Source organism: Tachysurus fulvidraco, chromosome 20 (genome assembly GCF_022655615.1).
Source record: "Tachysurus fulvidraco isolate hzauxx_2018 chromosome 20, HZAU_PFXX_2.0, whole genome shotgun sequence".
Classification (NCBI taxonomy): domain Eukaryota; kingdom Metazoa; phylum Chordata; class Actinopteri; order Siluriformes; family Bagridae; genus Tachysurus; species Tachysurus fulvidraco.
In genome coordinates, this window is record NC_062537.1 from 20,132,672 (window position 1) to 20,148,954 (window position 16,283).

Sequence of the window (16,283 nt, forward strand, 5' to 3'; positions counted from 1 at the left end):
AAGTGAGGAGGACCTTTAAGACGATGAAGAGTTTCTTTATCAGAGGAGAAAATGACTGAAAGATGAAGAGGGAGAAGAAATGTTTGTGACATTTCTGCTCTGTGTCAGAGATGTTTACATTTATAACATACAGATGTTCGAACATCTGTCATATGATCGGTCACCAGCGTAATCCCTACACCATATAGTCTCTAATATCATAATATAGAGACAAAGTGAAGGCTTATAATTCGATTTTAAATGCACTCTTATTTTTTTAGTAAACAGCCAATCACAGTCTTCATTAGAATGTGTCACCTAGTAACAGGTTAAGCCCCGCCTCCTCGCTAAGATAAATGTTGTTGTATTTTCCTTGTTCAGAGTTGTTGAGTTTGGTCCTGAATCCGTCTTAAGATAAGATTCTTTTCTCCCTTCATTGCTGTCATTCACTCCTTCACGTAATTAAGTACTGTCCGGGAATAAGTAAGGAAGAAGTAAGAAGGAAGGGGAGGAAATAAAGGGAGAAGTGAAAGGCAGGGAGGAAGGAAAGAAGGAAGTGGAAGGAAGGAAGGGAAGGAGGGGAGGTGGGAAAAGGTGGGGCGGGAAATGAAAAGAAAGGGAATGGGGGAAGGAAGGAGGAAGGAAGGAAGGACGAAGGAAGGAAGAGGGAGGGAAGGAAGAAGGAAGGGGAGAGGAAGGAAGGAAGGAAGGAAGGAAAGGAAGGAAGGAAGGAAGAGGGGAGGGAAGGAAGGAAGGAAGGTGGGAAGGAAGGAAGGAAGGAAGGAAGGAAGGAAGGAAGGAAGGAAGGAAGGAAGGAAGGAAGGGATGAATGGAGAGAGGGAAGGAAGGAAGGAAGGAAGGAAGGAAGGAAGGAAGGAAGGAAGGAAGGAAGGAAGGAAGGAAGGAAGGGAGGGAAAGAAAGAAGAAAGGAAGGAAGGAAGGAAGGAAGGACGGAATGAAGGAAAGAAAGAAAGAAGGAAGGAAGGAAGGAAGGAAGTGAAGGAAGGAAGAAAGGAGGGAAGTAAGAAAATGGAAGGGAGGGAAGAAGTGAATGAGGAAGGAAGTAATGAAGGAAGGAAGTAATGAAGGAAGGAAGGATTTTTTGCTTTTTTTGGAAATAAATTTTCTTCATTAATTCCCCTCAATGTTTAATTAGTTTTTTCTCCTTCCTTCCTTCCTTCCTTCCTTCCTTCCTTCCTTCCTTAATTACTGCCATCCATTTCTCCTTCCTTCCTTCCTTCCTTCCTTCCTTCCTTCCTTCCTTCCTTCCTTCCTTCCTTCCTTCTTCCCCTTCCTTCCTTCCTTTATTGCTGTCATCCTTTCCTTCCTTCATTCCCTTCTTTAGTGTTTAGGAGCTCAGAGTTAACACTGAGACAGTTTATGAATACAGGCCCCGGTGTGTAAACATAATCCCTTCACTAGTTCACTACTCAGGGAGCAGAATCCCGATACACCCGATCGTCCGCTCGTTAAAAATCCCACAATGCACCACAAAAAAACAGACAGTGTCCATCTTCTCTATGTGAGTGACCGATGGCCGTCATTTCAGCTCTCAAATCATTACTGATATGTTAGAGTTTAACTTTACTGACATTCTCTACGGTTAAGCTACACATTTATATGACGGAGAAAATAAAACAGAAATCTGTGATACGTTTGACTTTTTACGGACTGATGATGAAAGGATCGTGATGTCACCGGAAATGGAGTCATCGGTGAACAGAGTGTAGTGTAGAGGCTTTTACACCTCAGTACAAAACCTATTATACTTCTAGTACAATTGGAGGATCCGCAAAACCTCAGCGTTCGTTTCTTCCCTCAGACACAAATTGTCCTTTCTTTTATTTTTTTTTCCTTTTACTTTTCCCTTCATTTGAAGTCTTTTGTTTTGTTCTTTTGTTTTGCACTAACGAGGAAGGCCACTGATCTCCGCAGGACGTCGTCTTTAACAAGATGTCTGTGGTCTGCTTTTAGTCGTCGGGTGCTTAAGGTCGGATTATTTATTTATTTATTTGTTTGTTTGTTTGTTTGTTTGTTTGTTTGTGTTATTATTTTGTCAGATTGTCCCCATGTAGGTTGGATGCTTCACGCAGGAAGCTGTTATACCCGAGCCGACACTTACGGCTGTTTACGGCTGTCTGGTCGTGAGCGAACCACTTTAGATGAATGCAAGTGAAAAAGTCCTTGAAGGACAATGAATGGACAGATGGTGTATCCTCACAGCTGTTAGCTTATACTGACACGAGAAAGGAGAAAGGACGTAGGCATTTCCGACTCCTACGGACGGACACGGTTTGAAGATCGGTGTTCCCATGGATACAGTCAGATCTTTATTCCTATTGAGATGTAGGACATGGAGCAACATGGCCTCCAGAAATCATTTAGCCTGGCTCAGGTTCACAGGGTTCACAAAGGACAAGTGAGTAGCAGAGCTCGGGGTCTAATGGAGGGATTCTTAAGGCTTAACTCCCACTTAGCTCACCAGCCGCCTCTGTCCTGTCAGGAAAGCATAATGTTAGCATTATACAATTTTTTCCATGTATCTGATTTCATAAATACCTACGATTGGCTAGTGTTGATTGGCTAGTGTCAAGAGCATGCGGTTAAGGTTCTGGGTTGTTGATTAAAGCATCAGGGTTCAAACCCACTGTTGGGCCCTTGAGCAAGGCCCTTAACCCTCTCTGCTCCAAGGCGCTGTATCATTTCTGACCCTGTGCTCAGTAATGTAGATGTGACTAATAAAGGCTTCTTTTTCATCCTTTCTTGTGCTGATTTAGAAAATATCTGAAAATTGCTATAAACACATCAATGTGTACTGTAAATATATCCATGTCAAATTTGTTAATCTGGTTCAATTTTAATTTCTGTGCACTGCAGCAGAGCTTTAATGTTTAATGGGTTTCTGGACACAACCTGAAATCCGGTACTGTTTATTATTTATTACGGGCTTTTTACACCTGGTCACTTCCTGCGTTTTCTGTGATCAGATATCTACCCGATGGTAAAAAGACCAGGTCTAAATGCCCCCCGAAACGGTTTGGAGACGGATATAAATCCGACGGTACAAACCCCTTCAGGAGGTGGTCTGGGACGCGTTTCAGACGAAACTGGACAGGTGTAAATGAATGTGGTTGTTAATAACTCAGTTAATAACTCAGAAATGGGGGACTCGACTTGACTCGAGTTAGACGTAAGTCGCAAATTTTTGTGACATGTCAAGACTTAAGTCTAACTAACAAATTTCAGCATTACAGATGAAACTGGACAGGTGTAAATGAATGTGGTTGTTCAAGCCACATACGTCAGCGCTAAACTCCTCCCAAACGGAAGTACGTCACTCGCAGGTGACTCATGAGTCTCGCATCGCGCCAGAAACAAACATGTTTTCCCACCAGCGCTGGCTCCGATCTTTCACCCAGGCGTCTCGTTTGGTCTTAAAATGCACTGCTGCAGCCAGCGAAAATGCAGCAAACAGTAAATGCTGTTTTTTGTAGAAACCGCATACACCAAAGTGTGTCCCATTACAATTACCCCGGAAATGAGGTCAAATATATTAGCATTTTGGGGGGGAGTAGAAAGATTGATATCTGATTCACCGAGACGTTTATGTGGCCTGATGTAAACGGAACACTTTGAACAAATCAGATAGCTATCGGATCAGAGACGACACACGAAGTGACCGGGTGTAAAATGGGCCTAAGTCTAGTTAGAGAGTTTAACTGAAAAATCGCTTAAATCGCAGATTAACACGATGACACGGTGACATCGAGATTTATGGTTTATACAACATTTCAGCCATTTTTGCACATACTATACAATATTTCAGCCATTTTTGCACATACTATACAATATTTCAGCCATTTTTGCACATACTATACAATATTTCAGTCATTTGCTGTTTTTTTGCACAACTCTATATATTATCCCAATGACCTGCTGCTAAGAAACTGTGTTCATTCTAATGTTACTGCATGAAATATTGTTTGAACATTCAGTACACACACACAGTATACACACAGTACACACACACAGTATACACACAGTATATATACACACAGTATACACACAGTATACACACAGTACACACACACAGTATACACACAGTATACACACAGTACACACACACAGTATACACACAGTATACACACAGTACACACACACAGTATACACACAGTACACACACACAGTATACACACACAGTATACACACAGTATACACACACAGTAAACACACACAGTATACACACACACAGTATACACACACACAGTACACACACACAGTATACACACACAGTATACACACAGTATACACACACAGTAAACACACACAGTATACACACACACAGTATACACACAGTACACACACACAGTATACACACACAGTATACACACACAGTATATACACACAGTATACACACAGTATACACACACAGTATACACACAGTATACACACACAATATACACACACAGTTTACACACACACAGTATATACACACAATATACACACACAGTATACACACAGTATACACACACAGTATACACACAGTATACACACACAGTATACACACACACAGTATACACACACAGTATACACACACAATATACACACACAGTATACACACAGTATACACACACAGTATACACACACAATATACACACACAGTATACACACACAGTATACACACAGTATACACACACAATATACACACACAGTTTACACACAGTATACACACACAGTATACACACACAGTATACACACACAGTATACACACAGTATACACACACAGTATACACACACAGTATTCACACAAAGTATACAAACAGTATACACACAGTATACACACACAGTATACACACAGTATACACACAGTATACACACACAGTATACACACAGTATACACACACAGTATTCACACAAATTATACACACACAGTATATACACACAGTATGCGCACAGTATACACACACAGTATACACACAGTATACACACACACAGTATACACACACAGTATACACACAGTATATACACACACAGTATACACACACAGTATACACACAGTATACACACACAGTATATACACACACAGTATACACACAAAGCATACACACAGTATACACACAGTATACACACACAGTATACACACACAGTATACACACAATATACACACACAGTATACACACAGTATACACACACAGTATACACACAGTATACACACACAATATACACACACAGTATACACACAGTATACACACACAATATACACACACAGTATACACACAGTATACACACAGTATACACACACAGTATACACACAGTATACACACAGTATACACACACAATATACACACACAGTATACACGCAGTATACACACACAGTATACACACACAGTATACACACACAGTATACACACACAGTATACACACACAGTATACACACACAGTATACACACAGTATACACACACAGTATACACACACAATATACACACACAGTATACACAAAGTATACACACACAGTATATACACACAGTATACACACACACAGTATACACACACAGTATACACACAGTATACACACACAGTATACACACACAGTATACACACACAGTATACACACACAGTATACACACAGTATACACACACAGTATACACACACAGTATACACACAGTATACACACACAGTATACACACACAATATACACACACAGTATACACACAGTATACACACACAGTATATACACACAGTATTCACACACAGTATACACACACAGTATACACACACAGTATACACACAGTATACACACACAGTATACACACACAGTATACACACACAGTATACACACAGTATACACACACAGTATACACACACAATATACACACACAGTATACACACAGTATACACACACAGTATATACACACAGTATACACACACAGTATATACACACAGTATACACACACAGTATACACACAGTATACACACACACAGTATACACACACAGTATTCACACACAGTATACACACACAGTATACACACACAGTATACACACACAATATACACACACAGTATACACACAGTATACACACACAGTATACACACACAGTATACACAGACAGTATACACACACAGTATACACACACAGTATATACACACAGTATACACACACAGTATATACACACAGTATACACACACAGTATACACACAGTATACACACACAGTATACACACACAGTATATACACACAGTATACACACACAGTATATACACACACAGTATACACACAGTATACACACACAGTATACACACACAGTATATACACACAGTATACACACACAGTATACACACACAGTATATACACACAGTATACACACACAGTATATACACACATTATACACACACAGTATATACACACACAGTATACACACAGTATACACACACAGTATACACACACAGTATATACACACAGTATAAACACACAGTATACACACACAGTATATACACACAGTATACACACACAGTATACACACACAGTATATACACACAGTATACACACAGTATACACACACAGTATACACACACAGTATATACACACAGTATACACACAAAGTATACACACACAGTATTCACACACAGTATACACACACAGTATTCACACACAGTATACACACACAGTATACACACAGTATACACACACAGTATACACACACAGTATACACACAGTATACACACACAGTATACACGCAGTATACACACACAGTATACACACACAGTATACACACACAGTATACACACACAGTATATACACACAGTATACACACACAGTATACACACACAGTATACACACAGTATACACACACAGTATACACGCAGTATACACACACAGTATACACACACAGTATACACACACAGTATACACACACAGTATATACACACAGTATACACACACACACACAGTATATACACACAGTATACACACACACAGTACACACACTCAGTATACACACACAGTATACACACACACAGTATACACACACAGTATATACACACACAGTATACACACACAGTATACACACACACAGTATACACACACACAGTATATACACACAGTATACACACACAGTACACACACACACAGTATACACACACAGTATACACACACAGTATACACACACAGTACACACACACAGTATACACACAGTACACACACACAGTATACACACACAGTACACACACACAGTATACACACACAGTATATACACACACAGTATACACACACAGTATACACACACACAGTATACACACACAGTATACACACACAGTACACACACACAGTATACACACAGTACACACACACACAGTACACACACACAGTATACACACAGTACACACACACACAGTATACACACACAGTACACACACACAGTATACACACACAGTACACACACACAGTATACACACAGTACACACACACACAGTATACACACACAGTACACACACACAGTATACACACACAGTACACACACACAGTATTTACACACACAGTATTCACACACAGTATACACACAGTATACACACACAGTTTACACACACAGTATACACACACAGTATGCACACAGTATACACACACAGTATACACACACAGTATACACACAGTATACACACACAGTATACACACAGTATACACACACAGTATACACACACAGTATACACACACAGTATATACACACAGTATATACACACAGTATACACACACAGTATATACACACAGTATACACACACAGTATACACACAGTATACACACACAGTATACACACACAGTATATACACACAGTATACACACACAGTTTACACACAGTATACACACACAGTATACACACACAGTATACACACACAGTATATACACACAGTATACACACACAGTTTACACACAGTATACACACACAGTATACACACACAGTATACACACACAGTATACACACACAGTATACACACACAGTATATACACACAGTATACACACAGTATACACACACAGTATACACACAGTATACACACACAGTATACACACACAGTATACACACACAGTATACACAGAGTATACACACACAGTATACACACACAGTATACACACACAGTATATACACACACAGTATACACACACAGTATATACACACAGTATATACACACAGTATACACACACAGTATATACACACAGTATACACACACAGTATACACACAGTATACACACACACAGTATACACACACAGTATTCACACACAGTATACACACACAGTATACACACACAGTATATACACACAGTATACACACACAGTATTCACACACAGTATACACACACAGTATATACACACACAGTATACACACACAGTATACACACAGTATACACACACAGTATATACACACACAGTATACACACACACAGTATACACACAGTATACACACAGTATACACACACAGTATACACACACAGTATATACACACAGTATACACACACAGTATATACACACAGTATATACACACAGTATACACACAGTATACACACACAGTTTACACACAGTATACACACAGTATACACACACAGTATACACACACAGTATTCACACACAGTATACACAGAGTATACACACACAGTATACACACAGTATACACACACAGTATACACACACAGTATACACACACACAGTATACACACAGTATACACACACAGTATACACACACAGTATATACACACAGTATATACACACAGTATACACACAGTATACACACACAGTATACACACACAGTATACACACAGTATACACACACAGTATATACACACAGTATACACACACAGTATATACACACAGTATATACACACAGTATACACACACAGTATATACACACAGTATACACACACAGTATACACACACAGTATATACACACAGTATACACACACAGTATATACACACAGTATATACACACAGTATACACACAGTATACACACACAGTATATACACACACAGTATACACACAGTATACACACACAGTATACACACACAGTATTCACACACAGTATACACAGAGTATACACACACAGTATATACACACAGTATACACACACAGTATACACACACAGTATACACACACAGTATATACACACAGTATACACACACAGTATATACACACACAGTATACACACAGTATACACACACACAGTTTACACACAGTATACACACACAGTATACACACACAGTATATACACACAGTATACACACAGTATACACACACAGTATACACACAGTATACACACACAGTATACACACACAGTATATACACACAGTATACACACACACAGTATACACACACACAGTATATACACACAGTATACACACACAGTATACACACACACAGTATACACACACACAGTATACACACACAGTATACACACACAGTACACACACACAGTATACACACACAGTATATACACACACACAGTATACACACACAGTATACACACACATAGTATACACACACAGTATACACACACAGTATATACACACAGTACACACACACAGTATACACACACAGTACACACACACAGTATACACACACAGTACACACACACAGTATTTACACACACAGTATACACACACAGTACACACACACAGTATTTACACACACAGTATACACACACAGTATACACACAGTATACACACACAGTATACACACACACACAGTATACACACACACAGTACACACACACAGTATACACACAGTATACACACACAGTATACACACACACAGTATACACACACACAGTACACACACACAGTACACACACACAGTATACACACCGGTCGGTCAGCACTGTTTCTGTTACTGTTTATTGTCTCTTGTGTATTGTATTTTTTGTACTTTTGTGTATTGTCTTGTAACGTTTTGTCTACACTGTCTTTTGTCCTGCACTGTCTTGTCGGTCTTGTTTGTCTTGTCCTGCACTGTTTGCACCAGGTTGCACAGTTGCACTTTATGTTTCTAAAGCCCTATTCGGACGGGATTAGCTTTACGTGGGGACGTGGAGTGATGCAACTTTACCTCAGGACGTCTGTAATATTAATTGGCCAATTCGCACGGGACAAGACATCTCAGTAATACTAGCAGAAGTGGGAGGGGTAACTCGCTTTACGCACCACAGTAACCTCCTTGTCGTCATGTGCGTATGACGTTGCTTCCTGTTTCAAGCGTGTCCATACTTTTAAACAGGAAATGACGGAATTTTACCGTACATATTTACAGCGGGTCTATTCGGACGGGATCAGTATTACCTGAGGTCATTTTTCCGGACCTTTTTACAGAAGGTAAAAGTCGCCGTAATCTTTACTGACATTGTCCGTAATGATTACCGAGATGGCACATTCGGACGGGACTAAAATCACAGAGAAGCTCTGGTAATAATTACTTTACCCCCCCACGTCCCCACGTTAAACTAATCCCGTCCGATTAGGGCTTAAGACTACTTACAAGTCCTTAGCCCTGTCTTTATTTTATGTAGCACCCCGATCCTGGAGAAACGTTGTCTCATTTCGCTGTGTACTGCAACAGCTACAGTTTATACAGTATGGTTGAAATGACAATAAAAGCTTCTTGACTTGACTTGACTTGGCATTTTATTTTTGAATCTTTAATCTAAAACAGCTTTACATCCAATGCTGAAAAAATAAAAACATGGACGCTTCATGAAATAATCAAAGTGACCTTCAAACAGACTAAACACTCACTCACTCACTCATTCTCTACCGCTTATCCGAACTTCTCGGGTCACGGGGAGCCTGTGCCTATCTCAGGCGTCATCGGGCATCGAGGCAGGATACACCCTGGACGGAGTGTCAACCCATCACAGGGCACACACACACTCTCATTCACTCACACACACACACACACACTACGGACAATTTTCCAGAGATGCCAATCAACCTACCATGCATGTCTTTGGACCGGGGGAGGAAACCGGAGTACCCGGAGGAAACCCCCGAGGCACGGGGAGAACATGCAAACTCCACACACACGAGGCAGAGGCAGGAATCGAACCCCGACCCTGGAGGTGTGAGGCGAACGTGCTAACCACTAAGCCACCGTGTCCCCACAGACTAAACAGAATAGCAGAATAAAAAATGATAAAAACCGAATAAATGAAACTTTGGTTGTTGGGATGAAGAAGAATCAGAGCAACACGTGCAGGACGATTGGAAACAACATTTTTTATTATTATTTTTTTAAATTTTAGGCATGTCGATTAAACACAGGATACTTAATGACAGAGAATAAAAAATGAAAGAAAGAGCAACAGATAAATCTAGTAATCAAGAGCAACACACTGAACAGACGAACACAGTAAGGTAACAAAACCAACGCATGTCAGAACAGGGAGGTGGAGATGGGGCAACAACTCAGAACAAGAAGTCAAACAAAACTACACACACCAAGCGAATCGTACGGTACGGAAATGTGCCGCACGCTGCGAAGGGGAATTAATGACACCATCTGTTGCAGAGTTATAAATATAACCGCTAAGAGTTCCTCCAGTGAGAAGTACAGAAGAACAGAAGAGCGCTTTCCAGATGCAGTCGTGCAGCCTTTCATCCTAACACATTTATCACCAGCTTAAAACGAATCCCTGATGCTGATACGATGCTGAATGAGAAACCCCTTGGCTGTGATTTCAAAAGGTCACTTCAGTTTAAAAAAATAAATAAATAAATAAACAAATAAATAAATAAATAAATAAATAAATAAATAAATAAATAAATAAATAAATAATAATACGAACACCGCATTGATACAATACGAAAATCTGTTCATCGATAACGACCGGAGTCACTGGAACTTAACGCAAAAGTGTTAATAGAGTTCACAAGGCCGAGGTTTCATTTCAGCTCCCGCTCTCTCCTCCATCACTCCGTTAGTATCAAGTGACATGTCGTGTGAAAAGAGACGCCGTGATGTCGCGGTGATCGATATCGTACGTACAAGACGACGGCGACAGAATGAAATGAATCTGTTTTCTAACTGAGCTGCAGATAGGAGGCTGGATATTAACTCCTTCTCCTGTTACCAGGGAATAAAACACTCGCAGTTCGCTTACTATCCATAATAAACGGAACCCGAGTGTGTCACGAATCATAGCGTGTTGAAGCTAATATTACCCACAAACCCCTGCATGAAGAAAGGAGTAGACTTTTAGTAGTTTGTAGAAAGTTACAAATGAGATCCACCCTTTCTACTTTCTAGTGACTTCTATGTTTTTAATCGGTGTAAAGAACCGAATGTCGTGTCTGTGAGTCTGATCTAAAGTGAGTCAGGACTCTGTCGTTCTTTCGGCGTGTTTTAGACGTGTGTTTGTCCGTCTGTTGATAATCTGACACTGAATTTTAGTGTTGAAGAGAAATCTGAACTGCTTTTTAGACGAACGAACACTCGGAGCAACCCGGAGAGCAGGAATGGGTTTGATATCAACATTTACTCTGAAGATACAAACATTCATTCATTTTCTACCGCTTATCCGAACTTCTCGGGTCACGGGGAGCCTGTGCCTATCTCAGGCGTCATCGGGCATCGAGGCAGGATACACCCTGGACGGAGTGCCAACCCATCACAGGGCACACACACTCTCATTCACTCACACACTCACACACAACAGACAATTTTCCAGAGATGCCAATCAACCTACCATGCATGTCTTTGGACCGGGAGAGGAAACCGGAGTACCCGGAGGAAACCCCCGAGGCACGGGGAGAACATGCAAACTCCACACACACAAGGCGCAGGCGGGAATCGAACCCCCAACCCTGGAGGTGTGAGGCGAACGTGCTAACCACTAAGCCACCGTGTCCCCCAAGATACAAACATCTGTGTGGAAAAAAAATATCTGCTCATCCAATCAGCATCTACAGCCTCCGATTCAAAGATCCCTACATTTTTTTCATGTGTTTTTTTTTTGTATGAGGAATCGTGCATGTCTGCTTCACGGAGATCTTCGACTCTTTCCCACTAAAATCCTCTCAGTCACGATTCCATGCATAATAAAAATCTGACCGAAGTCACAGAAGCTCTTAAACAACCAGGAACCAAAAACATGCCTGATGTAGTTTTACAATTCCTTACAATTTACAATTCGTTCATTATTAACCATCTCAGACGGAAGAAATGGGTCTGATATCAACATTTACTCTAAAGATACAAACATTTATGTGGAGAAAACGAACCAGTCGATGACGATCTCGTTCCTAGTGTTGTAGAGAAAGACAGAAATCCTTCTGAAACACTACACATTACTGAGTAGAGATGGGGGACTCGAGTTAGACTTAAGTCGCAAATTTTTGTGACTTGAGACTTGCTTGACAAATATTAAAAAAAAGACTCGACTTGACTTTGACTTGACATTCATGACTTGAGATTTGACTCGGACTTGAGTTAAACAACTCAGAGATGGGGGACTCGACTTGACTCGAGTCAGACTTAAGTCGCAAATTTTTGTGACTTGAGACTTGCTTGACAAATATTAAAAAAAAGACTCGACTTGACTTTGACTTGACATTCATGACTTGAGATTTGACTCGGACTTGAGCTAAATAACTCAGAGATGGGGGACTCGACTTGACTCGTGTTAGCCTTAAGTCGCAAATTTTTGTGACTTGAGACTTGCTTGACAATTATTAAAAAAGACTCGACTTGACTTTGACTTGACATTCATGACTTGAGACTTGACTCGGACTTCAGTTACAGTAAATAACTCAGAGATGGGGGACTCGAGTTGACTCGAGTTGGACTTAAGTCACAAATTTGAGACTTGAGACTTGCTTGACAAATATTAAAAAAGACTCGACTTGACATTCATGACTTAAGACTTGACTCGATCTTGAACTAAATAACTCAGAGATGGTGGACTCGACTTGACTCGAGTTAGACTTAAGTCGCAAATTTTTGTGACTTGAGACTTGCTTGACAAATATTAAAAAAGACTCGACTTGACTTTGACTTGACATTCATGACTTGAGACTTAATTGTGACTCGCACATGTGTGACTTACTCACATCTCTGCTTAAAAGCACTTTTATACGTCACTCTGACAATGTAAAGTAAAGTAAACAGCCTCTCTGTCATGTGGTTACAGGAAACCAATCAGAATCCAGATCAGAATCTGACCAATCAGAATCCAGAATGCAACAACAGCGCTACCATGTGTCTATTTTTTTGATCATATATATGAAGATGGAGTGTAAAGAGTATATAAACGCCACTTCCATCAATATGTAGTGCAGATGGGAATTTGCAGCTAACAATTGACCCTCTGAGGAAACGTCCTCCTACTGCAGCTCAGGGATTATTTGACTCCAGGATGGTCAGAATGCTCTACATCACCACGTCACTTCCTATAAGAAGGGAGTGTTTTACCGATTTATTGATTTAATTGATCTGGTGGTTTATTTAATGAGCCGGACACCACGGCACGCTACCTCACTACAGCGTTAACGCTTAGCATCGAGGCTTTAAAAACAAATTATTTAATTATTTAGGGAAGAAGATAAATTCATTCTTCAATAAACAATATTTTATTGTTCAGTTTGTTTCTGTTAAATACACTTCGTCATCCTATTCGTAACTGGTGAGCTATTTAATAAATCGATAGGTGCATCTGTGGACGCGTCTTCCAACATTTCTATATGAATGGCGCTCGATGGTATTAAGGTATGAAAAGCAGACCAAACCTTTTATTCTGTTTTTAGCCTTCTTTAGTCATGAAAGGACCAAAGCAATCCATACCACAGTACACAAACGTCAGATCACTCATCCTCTGGCCTTCAACAGACTTATATATAGAATATAGCTTACCATTGATTGCTTTCTGTTTACCTTATTCTCAATTTTGACATCATTAAGATGTGGGAAGTCGCAATCTGCAACTAGGGATGTACCGATACCACATTTTCTCTTCCGAACCATTCCGATACCAGCGTTTGCCGGTATCGGCCGATACCGATCCCGATCCCGATCCGATATCTGTGTTCTTTTCTACCTTTAAAACTAAAGAATGTATACAACTCGCTTAGTTATTATGATTTATTTGTTTAAAGAAAACAAAAAGAAAAAGAAAAATTGTATTTCTCTGATAAAGAAATACAAAAATGCCCTTATTACTGGATGAAAAATGAAAACATAAGAAACCTTAAAGTATTAATGCAGTAACAAACAGTACTTTTAACAGTTAGCGGTATAACAATCTAAACCATATATACTGCAATTATTAACTTAAATTATTTTCTGAAGAAAAGGCAATATTTTAAAGTGAATATTAAATTAGAACTCTTGAAACACAATGTAAAACGTATTAAACAGTAAACCTCGCACCCAAATGAGCGACATGTTTAACGCTCTGAGGTAAATGGAAAGGACGCCTGCTAAACTTGCTGTCTGTCGCAGGCGGCTGTGCAACATATTTCTTATCAAATTTATTATATTTATTTTTATTAATGCAATTTAATATATAAGTGAATTTTTCTTATAAGTCTAAGCAATAGTCTATGATGTTTGCTGTTCATTTATCCACTCAAAATGCTTGGATCGGCGCCGATACCGATCCGAAATATCGGATCGATACATCCCTACTGCATACATCGCATGTGTGACAACGGCGATATTCGTTTGCACATTATCTAGGTTTTAAGCACTCATAACAGAGTATGTTGTCTTTGTCTCTGTCTTTCAAAGACTTCTCCATGAATTGTAGACACTTACACAGATGATGACTGTCGTCTTGACACGACGTACATGGCGTCTTTTGCAGTTGTCTCTGTTTTAAAGACGATTGCATTGTTTCTTTAAGATTTTCTTGAGACTCCTTTCTCTGGTAATGAGACCCGTGACTGAAAAGCATGTAAAGAAGTAATACGATTACACACAATCTCTGTTTCTGTTGACATAAAAACTACAAAATCTTGGAAAGTCCTTGCCGCCCATAAGGTACAGTATGTTGTAACCAGACGGTTCCACCGAGGCCACCTGGTCTAAAAGTTTCTGTACCAGCTTTCGGTTCTCTTCACACTCATTTAATATTTCCAGGCATTTAATATGAGCATTTAAAAAGTCAGACCTTCTACATCTTTAGACTGTATTTTAGGCCATCGACAGCGTTTCCCAGAATGCTCTTTGAATGACAAAATGCAGGCCATATCTTTGCAGTTGCTGAGGTTTCCTTTCTATCTTTAAGTGATACAAAAAGCTTTCCAGTCCACAACATTGATGGTAGGTATGGTATGG